The 10,943-nt window shown below is 45.3% G+C and overlaps 1 long non-coding RNA gene across 1 annotated transcript in view; it reads right to left on the reverse strand.

Annotated features, from left to right (window-relative positions):
- Positions 1-9,189, reverse strand: part of LOC138491180 (uncharacterized) — an 87,858-nt gene extending 78,669 nt beyond the window's left edge. The window contains exons 1-2 of the long non-coding RNA XR_011275975.1: positions 8,988-9,189; positions 8,594-8,695 (exon numbers count right to left, since the gene is read on the reverse strand). This is a non-coding gene — a long non-coding RNA (uncharacterized lncRNA). The remainder of the gene's footprint in view (positions 1-8,593; positions 8,696-8,987) is intronic.
- Between the last annotated feature and the right edge of the window lie 1,754 nt (positions 9,190-10,943).

Below are 10,943 nucleotides of genomic sequence, written 5' to 3' on the forward strand. Positions count from 1 at the left end.
CAGCCTGCTCTACCAAGTCGCACAGAGTGGAAAAGCAGCACAGATGCTTTTAAGGACATAGTAATAGCAAACTACAGAAGAACGCTGAGAATCAAGAGAAGCCCGCATGAAGATAATAATGAGCTCAACGATTACCTGGACAGCACAGCCCATCTCGGAAATAACATATGGTACCAGCACATGAAGGAAGTAGGACGAAGACAGTCAGAAGGAAAATGCTTTGTCTGTGCTCTTCTACCATACAGCATGGGAAAATCCCAGATCTTCGTGGCTGTAGAAATTGATGTACCCACAGCACACTGTAGGTCACATGTAGCAATGTGCAACACCGGAGGACAATTTATGGGAAGAGACGCCTCGTTGATATGGGCCAACGAAAAGGACCACCCGGATGAAGATGGCTATGTCCAGGACATTAAAACAAGAAACAGGGCGCACACAAGGAATCACGTGATCAGATACGAGAATCCTGACGTCAAAGGATCAGGAACACATTGGGTAATAAACCCAAGATTGAACGTTCAAGGAAAAACTGCAGAAAAGGCTCAAATCTGGAAGAAAAAAGGGCAACAGTGGTTTCCCCAGATGGATGGGAAGGAGTAGTAATCTGCCGAGCTTGGATGGTCTTTGGAGCCTGCCGAGAAGCAATAGAGAATTTGCAGAGGTTATGCAAACCTCTATGGCCAAAACTGGTAAAGCTGCTAACATGGGTCGAAGACAGAGGAGGACCCCTGCAGATAGTACCACTGGAAAGCCCAAAACTATGCTTCAAAAGTAATGGCACGAGGAAGATGGGAGAGAATGTAAACTGCGGACAAATCTTTAAAGCCCCGGGAATGACACAAGGAACCGCAGTTATTATGGACCATTACTGGCCGTGTGGATCCAAGGCATACACATAAGGCTGCCGAAAAAAACTGGGGAGGCATGTGCACACTGGTGAATGTCCACGTTCCCGCGCTAGTAATCCCTAAGAATGACCTGAAGTTGGACAGTTTCCCGAAAGCAGATGCTCATCTAGGGAGAAGGCGATCTGTGGAACTGGTATCCAGAATGAAGAGAGAAAACTACTTTTCTGCCAAATCAGAAAAGGCATTCCATGAAATTCCATACGAACACAGGCTATTCAGCCTCACCTCAACAGTGTTCATCACGATGCTCTTGCCACACATCCAAATTGGAGTGAATGCTAAATGGTTGCAGATAACCAGATGGGAGTTATTGCAGACCATCAATACCACTATAAAAGGATTTAACGCGATCAAAGAAGAACTGAGAGCAATCATACTGATGACCCTCCAGAACAGATATGTGCTTGACATGATCACAGCGATGGATGTAGGTATTTGTGCAAAAATCGGAGAATCATGTTGCACATTTGTATCATCGCACGATGAAGAAAACGGAACCCTAACAGAGGCCATAAGTATGTTGACAAACTTGAAAAACCAGTTGATCGATGAAAGTGATGAAGTGGACGATGACAGCTGGTTTGGAGCCCTGTTCTCATGGGTCCACAATGGATGGCAGATATATTCAAGTTTCTGGGAGCTTTACTAGCAATAGTACTGCTAGGATTCTGTGTTATCAAGATAATCATTACACAGTGCCAGAAAACTGCGAAGAAAGCCATACGTATGAAAATAATGGTTGATGTCGAACCAGGATGGAAACCCAGGGACCTGACTGATGAAGAAACAAGATACTTTGTGAAGGCCAGCAAATTTGCACCAGAAGGAACAAAGTTCACATATCCTAAGAAACAAAGAAGGTATGAAGGAAAATGGATCTACTGCAGCCCAAATGGACAATGTCAGCTAATGACATGGAACAAAGATGAGCATGTGAAAACAGCAGGGAGTTTTTCAAGGGGTGATAGAAATATGGACTCCAAAGACTCACACAATCATGTACAAACCCCGAAGACGATGAACATGACACTGAAGAATCAAAGGAAATAAATGCAAAAGAGATTGCAGAAGTGGTCGATGAACCTGCTAGAGGGGGGAGTGTAGAGGAGGTCCCAGACATGGCCTGCACCCCTGCCCCACATTTCGAGGTACCAGGAGAGTACTCACCAAGGTATGTGACATATGAGGAGCAGATGAACCAACAAAGAGCTGCACTGGGACTCTGCCCAGTGTACATCAGAAGATCCATACCTGTTGAAGCGCCCATAACAAGACAGCCATGGGCAGCACGGTACCCTATTAGATAGACATACCAGCCTCTGAGATGAAATGAAGAGTACCTACAGACGGTCCATGAAGAGACCCAAAAAGCCTTAATGGAAGGCCAGTGGAAATGACACAAGGGCCTGGGCAGACTTGTGAATGAACAAAAAACGGCTATCGAAGATAGCACGCCAGTGCAAGCAGCTATGAAAATAGATGTAATGGACACAGGGAAGAGGCGAAGTTAAAACGTAAGGAAACGTTGCTACAAGACAAGACGGAAGTAACCAACCCGTTAAACGTGTGAAAATAGGCTTGGCACGCAAGAAGCTAAGAAACCAATACTGCTTGCAATGCTTAGTAGAAGATTAGAGCGGCAAGCGCCAACCATATATCTACCTCTATAAGGCACATTATACAAGTGCGACTCCATTTTGTAAAGCAGAAATGTACCCAGGCTGCCAGAGGCCTAACAGGCCAAGTTTCATAACCCAGCCAGAGTCAAGAGAAGGAGCAGAATCGAAACTCAACAAAGAGCGGCTCATGCCTAGGAAATCGAGGTCATCCAGAGAAAGGGAGGAGAGCGTCAGCTAACAAGACTCAAACTTCAGAGCATACCAGCCTGCCCCATGAAGGTCAAGATAAGGGGGGCCCATGAAGGTGGCAAAGCCAAAACAGAATTAAATACACTAAAAGCTGGAAACTGAAGCAGATTCATGGTGAACTAACACGTGATCAGCCAGGCGCAAAGAGGTACCACCGCCTGATGTCACCCAGAACCCGAGGATGCCATAACTTTTCCTGATAAGAGGCTGCAGTTTAGAGGCCATACCCAGCCAGCTAATTGACACATAGCCCAAGATACTGATTGATGGAAGGGAGGCAGGGTGAAACTTGGGACACCAGGCACCTGGGTGTCCATTCTGCATGCTGCTAATTAAAAGTAGAGATTTATGTCTAGGGGTGTAACCTGCCCAATCACAATGGACCAAGTTATCTAGGGTCCTATATATCGTAGAACCAATGAGACGTCGTACTTGTAGTGACGTTGATCACGTGTGATGTAGAGGGAGGGGCGTAGACAGCCACCCGATAAGAATTATCCAATCCACATGCTCTACTATCATATACAGATATAGCACCTATACTTAAGTTACCTTTCCTAATCAATTATATTGCATGTCGAGTTTTTTGTAGAATTAAACGTCAATGTTGACGTGTTTTATGCATAAAGGTTGCTGTTCAACTGAAGTTCGAGGAAGTCGGAGCGAGACAGGTGGTCGCAACGATGCTGATTCCCAACTGCTTCCCTGTTTAATGTACTTGTCATTAAACGGACTTCCCTTTGCCAAACTACTGAGTCCTCATTATTGAGTTGTATTGGAGTAAGTGAATCCTGCACCCCCATCCCTCACATGGTGCAGCTATCTTGTCTTACAAGTACTAGAGGGTGAGCACTGACCTATGGGCCCATTGGTGGACATCTCGTTCTCCAGTACACACTCTCTCCCCCGCCACCTTCCCAGGTCCTCAATCTCCCTACATGTCCCCTTCTCCTCCTCTCCCTCTCTGTCTCTTGTTACTACCTTCATACACACTCGCTCTCCTTCCTCACTAGCCTTGCCTTTCTCTCTCCTCCCCCCTGCCACTTCTTCCAGCCTGTTCTACAACTACCCCCGCTGCACCAACGTCCTCTCTCGGCTGCCCTGCTCTTTCTCTCACACACTCTTTCACTCGGTACCACTCTCACCTTACACTGTCTACATTCACATCTACCCCTACTCTCACATGTCCCTCTTTCCTGCACCCTTTTCTCCACACTCACTTGGACACCTACACCACATTCACTATGAAAACTCAAGCTTGGTACAACTCTCTATGACACAATACCTTACCTGCACTCTCATCCAATTCTTAAACTCCTCAGCACTCCACCTTCCTCTCTCCACCGCCTGCTCTCTTGGTCCAACCCTCCCTGTGACCTCACAGAACACCCCTCATTCATGGATCTGAGAGTAGGGCCTTTATAGCCCGGCATTTCCAGACGTTCATCTCTTCCACCTTTCAACTGGTCCTTTTTTGTGACCAGTCTGCTTTGTCCAATCCTTCCCTGTGCTTTCCCTGGGGGAGGGGGTGTTCACAGCAAAACCTTTAAAGTCCTTTCTTGGCCCTGCCCTCTTTTAATTTGGTAGCGTTTTCTCTGTTTGTTGCTTGGTTTCGTAGTGTTGGCCTCTCTCTCCCAGCGTGGTGAAGTCTGCAGCTAGTCAAGAACTATGGTGTTCATTGGTGGGGTGACACTCCCAGCCAGTATCCTTTTTCACTCATTCGACTCATTCTAGTATGGTCACAGTGATTCCAGGATGCTGTGGTGCTGCAAAGAAGGAAAAGGCACTTAAGGCAGAAAAGAGGCTAGAAGGCAATGTGGAAAAGACAGTGGTAACAGCAGTTTTCCAACACAAAGCATGCTAAGGGGGGGTCACACTATCATCCCCTTCTCCTTTGTCAAGGTTCAGTCTGCTTATTTATTTAGTCTGCTTAACAACAATGCTCTACGTTTGTGACTGGAATTTCTTCTCCACTTTGTGATTGAAATGCTAGGGATTGATCCCCCCTTCTCTCGACTTCCATACTTGCTACCTCCCTTAAATTCTTCATAGTCCTTATCGATCCTGTCTCCGATGCTTCCCACATCAAAATGTTCTTCTTCCAATACTACTCTAGATGCCCCTGACATTGCTCCCTTTATTGCAAGGAACTCTTCTGTTCTGTCCCATAGTATTGCTGGGCTTGGCACTACTAGTTCTTTATGAACTAATCTAGTATCAAGACCCTGCTGTCGTCTTCTTCATTCTATGTCTTCATCTAGCTCTCTTCGCTGTCTCGTCTCCTTTCTAATTCTTTCTTCTTGTCTTTGTTTTTCTCTCCTTACTCCTTCCCTTCATCTGTGTATTCTTTTGTCCCTTAGTCTTTGCGCTTCTTCCTCTTCTCTCTTCCTTTCTCTTCTACCCCTATCTTCTATCGCTCTCTGTCTACTGTCATATTCTCTTTGTTTTTCTGCCTGTTCTTCTCTTTTCTGTTGCTCCTCCTGATACAGCTGTTCTCGTTGCTCTCTGCTCTTCCTTTTCTGCTCATCTTCTTTCAATCTCTTCTCTCATTCCTTGTCCCTTCTATCTTGTTCGTCCTTATCTTCTCTTTGCCTAACTTCCTCAATGCTTCCCCCCACCATTAAAACTGAGTAATATCTGTCCTCCCCTCCACTTGTGTGCTGCTAGCGAGTGGAATATTCCAGAAGGGTACAATCGTGCCAACCAATCATAGAGGGCCACATAGCAAGAGGCCCTATAGTTTGAGAAGCCAATAGAATGTTGTGTATTAGTCTGACACGGTAGAATACTTGCACTGGGGTGGGCTTAGTTGTCCACCTGGCCTGAGAGATCCAATCACGGTACCATGCCCCATAGATGTTCTCCTTAAGCCTATCACAAACCCCTGTAGGTTTTCTTATTTTGCCATGTAGTATGGTGTCACGCATGACACATTTTTAGTATAAAGTTGTGCTTTTTTATGACATGTTTGAGACTCTTGAGAGAGAATGATGTGCGCCGTCTATTTGTACTCCCTGTTTTAATTATTTGTTTTTGTTTATGGTTATTACAAACCTTTACAAAAAAATTACATACAATTCAATGAAAATTATCATTTAAAATCTCATCAAACAAAGCCAATCTTTACAATACATTATTCAAGTGTATACAATGGCAAATTAAGACAATTGGTTACACTAACAACAAAATAATTACAAGATTAACTAATAGATACTAAAATGTATCAATCCTATTCCCAATTTCACACTAAAGTCTGCAATAATGATCATTTGTTTTCAATCAACTTTAAAAGTGAGACTAAAGCAAAGATTAGGGCTCTGCCCTGTTCCAACATCCTCCGATTCCATAGGGAATTAGACAATTTGCAAAAAAACAGCTGTGTTTTTTCCAAACTTTCTGAGTCGGTGTGATTATTTATGGATGAGTAAGCTCTGCATCCCCATCCATCTCAGATACTGTTACCTCGTCTTAAAGGACCTCTGCGTTCACCACAAAAACCCCACCAAAACCCCACAGCTGTCTTCCTGCCTCTCCATGGCAGAGTATACTTTTATTCTCTTGTGACTGACTGCACCCTTTGAGTCACCTAACATGTGAAACGCCTCAGCTAGTTCACCTTCCGCAATCTAGGATAGCTCCAGCTAACCCTCACAGGAATACCGTCATCTACGACCCGAGCTAAAAACGCCCAACCCACAGAAATCATCCAAGTCCTCTAAGACCAAATGTCACTTAAACATAAAAAGGGGACTTCTACCTCTGCTCCCTACTCACACGACACTACTTACAATGCTACAACACGGTAATGAACAACACTTCCCTAGTACCCAACAATACCCATTGTTACCCCATGGTTGCAGGTTGTCTGGACCAATATTTAGTTCCGTGCTGCACTGGCGCTGCTCGGCTGCCGACTCCCCATCAAGGCACTCGCCTCCCTGTCGTGGTCTGCCTAGACCCTTCACCGATTCCGGGCGGGATGATTTCCAATATGGCTCCCGATGGCCTTTATCCCGTCACATGTTTTCCGGTGTTCTCGAAATGCATGCAAGGGGTCCCACAGCCTCTCAGGTTCGGCGGCGAAGGGATCGGTTTAGTGCCGGGCTGGCACGGCCAACCATCTCTCTGCTACCAACTTGTTAGAATAAAACTCCCAGGTAGGCAGGAGCGCTACTAGGAGTTCGTGAACTCAGAACTCATGGATGGCCTAACTCCTTCCCTTTCCCAAAAGGAACGCAGACCCAGACAGGTAGCAAGTCCAAACTGTGGTTTATTACAGCCAAAACCCACCGGGATCAATGCACTGAGAAAATGTCCAGGGACATCTTGGAGCATTCTGGCTCGCAGGCCAGTTTAGTAGCACAGTTGCATCACACTGACATCAAAACATGGGCCCTCTCCTAAAAACCTATCACATCCTGTGATTGGGTGTTAGCAAGACCTATGGAGGTCCCTATTGCTACTAGATTATTGGCTCTTCCATGTCAGATGGATGGCCTGGTCCATCCCCAAAAAAATGCTACCTCTAAATTGTTGCAGTGTGAGGGTGTACTGATCGGTTCTTGCCCATCGCTACCCACCCTGAGGGTCCTGAACTGTGATTGGTTAGAGCTGTCACCCCCAGGCCTGGGACCCAAGTTGATTCTCAGCTCGAAGTGTACCTTTTCAAGGTAATATAAACAATTCTGTGTCTGTCTTGTAACGTGTGAGCACCACCAATGCCTGTGACAGCGCTCATTCTCATCATGCGACACTCGGCTTCATCTGTAACCATTTTGTCACAAGACATTGTCTGGGTCCGTGGGACTGCTTCTCTTCCCAGCTGCTAGCTCCGGTTCATCATCAGCTTGGTTGGTCATGTGTCCAGAGGCTCTGGTTCTGAGTTCTGCAGCTCGGAATTAGCCTGAATTTGTGATGAATTATTTGTATTTTCTGTGCGGGTGTTACTGAAGTTCAGGGAAAAGAATGTCACTCGTATTGTGATGGCCTTGGCAGCGAGCCCTTGTCGCACACGGCTTGCTCCTCGGTTTGCGCTGAATTTAGCTCAGCATTCCCTGAGATGGTTGTGACCTACTTGTAATTTGTAATTTGCCTGAGCAAGGGCACGGCTCCCAGCCTGTTGTACTGTTCTATAGTATCCACAGGTTAGTTGTTCATGGCACTGTCAGGTCCCTCAAGTGCTCCTGCAGCTCCATAGAGTTAATTGCATATAAGCATCTTCAAGCATTTACACAGGATCTTTTGCTTCTTGCGGTTTCCAGGTTGCTGCAATCAAGCTAATGACAAAATAATAAAGACGAAGGCAGTATGTATGTCTAACGGTCCTCTGATTTATAGAGCTGTACGTGAGTGTTCTTCATGTATTCGAGTGCGTGATTATGTCCCGCTGTGCAGATGGCACGTGTGCTTCATGTCTAACGCTGCTATTTCGTGGTGTCGCTAACGACTGTTAGCTTTAATCGAGACTCCGGGGTTGTAGGGTTGACAAAGTGGGTACCTTTCAACATACTTGTCGCTCATGGGCACTGGGAACTGGTGCAGAATGTTGAGTTTGATCATGCTTATTTCGGTTCTTTTTCCGGCTCATTTGTCTGGGGGGAGGGGAAGCAGGGGTAGTTTTTAACCTTCCCTCTTCAATCACAGCATAAGCAAATTCCATTATAGCCTTAACTGCTTTTTTACATAACGCTAACCTCTAGCTTTGCTATAAAATTAAACATAATTATTCCAATGGTGCCATACATGTCAACGCGCATGCTTGTGTAGGCTATCACCTGCCGTGGAAACAGGCCACTCACCCACACATTTCCTTACCCTTCCAAAGACTTCAATGGGCTATCTCCCACCAAAAAAACGAAATCCACTTTTCACCCATCTCAGCGACTCAAAAGGTTGAGAGGTATAGGATGCCAGCACCTGAAAACTCATCAGAAGAAAAAGGTGTTTTTAAAAATCAGATAACCAAATTTCCTGCAAATGTACAATTGGAGAATGCTAATTTTCTTCTAGCAAAGTATCTCAATAAACAATTGGTTTGTTGATGGCTTTCAGTAAATGTAGACAGATGGAAGGCATTCCGGTACAAGTAGTTACCAATTCTCGTTTTCTAAATGTGCCAAATCAAAGAAACTGAAATGTCTACTCTTTGAGCTTTTTCTATTGTGGTAAATTATACAATGCCATTGGATATATATGATTTAAGTCATACCCAAATAGGTTTAAAAATACCATTCCCAGTATCCCTTTATGGGGTGATAAAAAAAAAAAAATAGACGGACTTGTTCTAACATCTTCCACCTCTCTACAGCTGTAAATTCATATCCAATCCAGAATCCCTCTCCCGGTTTTCTGTCTCGCACACAGTCACTGAAAGAACGTGACGGACAGCAACATTAACGAACCATCGGCCGCAAAGCGTCAATCTGGAGTTCGTTGGGATCCCTCAGCCAATAAGCGCGAAGAAGAAGGCTTTGCCTCCATCCTGCAGAACTGTTCTATGCCAATGATCGTCGTCCTCTGATGGAAACGTCACTCTCCACGTCCCGGCCCCTGTGCCATCTTGGTTGTGGCAAACACGCAGCCGAGCATCTGATCGTGTTTTGATTTCTACACCTTTTAAATGTACTAATGAATCCGACACCAACATGTGTTATTTTGAGTGTTTTGCTTTGGCCGAACGTGGAGCCTAAGATTCGTTTTTGGGCTTCAATCGTCTGAAAAACATATGGATGTTTTGACCGGGTACACTCGGCGCCATTTTAGCGATGCCGCCATTACACCTTCCCGATAAACAAGAGTGTTGTCTAATTAGGCGGGACGACAAAAGTAGACATTTTCATTTAGTTTTGTAGCTTTTTCTTGTACCGACGAGATAACCATTTGCAAAGAAGGCGCACCTATGCCGGGAAAAAATACGTAGTGGCACAAAACACATAAACGAGCTTTTATCAAAAATGCATACATTACCACAACACTATAGGTAATTCGCGTTTATCTAACTTAGTGGAAGATTACAGTTTTGCGAACACGCATGCTGACGTTCTTTAGAAATGCGAAAATTGCATCTGACCGCTGGACTGTAAAGCTTTACTTTTGTGCAACATTTGCGCCAAGTGAGATTGCGAAACACACCACCCTGTTTTGGCGGGATTTGAGGTGGAAAAAAAGCCACGGTCCGCTTTTAGGTTACCTGCTTGCAAGCGTTATAATTCTTCGCAATACTCAGTTGTTTAGTTCCAAAGCTGTGCAAAACTGAGAAATTGGTATTTAAAACGTGTGCTTTGTTTTCGGCGGAAGGATCTGCCCTTCCCAAAGTGACAAGAACTGCGCAATTGTATGGCTTCTTCGAACTATTAGGTCTATTTGTATATTCACTTTTACCCCCTTTTCGAAGGCGTCAGAGCAAAAACACGGGGAAAATGTTTTATTGAAAAATGGGATTTAAAACAAACGGTGCACTTGTTTTTTTGCGGCGGAAGGATATCTGGCGGATTGCTGGCAACTGCGCAATTCTCACTCCCATCTTTGAAGCGCTTCTAATCGAAAATGTATTCATTTTAAGATTCAAGTTTATGAATGATAAACAACGCATTTAGAAATAGAAATGTGCAATGTGCGTTTTAAATATACGATTTGCGGAGAATACCGCCTGCTCATGTATTTAAAACTGCGCAATGGCGCTTTACTTTTTTTTTTTTTGTTTGCTTTGCACACGGCCCTTCTCTGTTTTTTTTTTTTTTTTTTGCTGCACACGGCCCTCTACAAGGTTTCCCCCGCACCAGCCCCCACCGGTTGGATTGTTTGCGTTGGCTTGCGCGGCTGAGACCTGACGCAAACTCATGACACATGCGCAGAGGCCGAGCGTCCCCCCTGTTTCAGCCCTCCTCCCCCTTCCAAAAAGAGGTGGCGCGTGGGCTGAAGGAAGGGGGAGGGAGGTGGTTGGAGCAAACCTGTGAGCGCGCGCGCCGTGCTCGACAAGGACTGTTAAAAAAAAAAAAAAAAAATTCTAGGCGGAGGGAAGATGCACGGCCTGGTCCCCCATTGTTTCACTCGCCTGTCAGTTAGCCTCCTTGCAGGGGCGGGGTTTGTCCCGTGCGGTCCAATGGTAACCATTCGCCCGGCACCAGACCCCGCCCCGCCGTCTATATTAAAGCTTCTGGCGGCG

Source organism: Ambystoma mexicanum, chromosome 10 (assembly GCF_040938575.1).
Source record: "Ambystoma mexicanum isolate Mex_15411 chromosome 10, UKY_AmexF1_1, whole genome shotgun sequence".
In the NCBI taxonomy this organism is placed as follows: Eukaryota; Metazoa; Chordata; class Amphibia; order Caudata; family Ambystomatidae; genus Ambystoma; species Ambystoma mexicanum.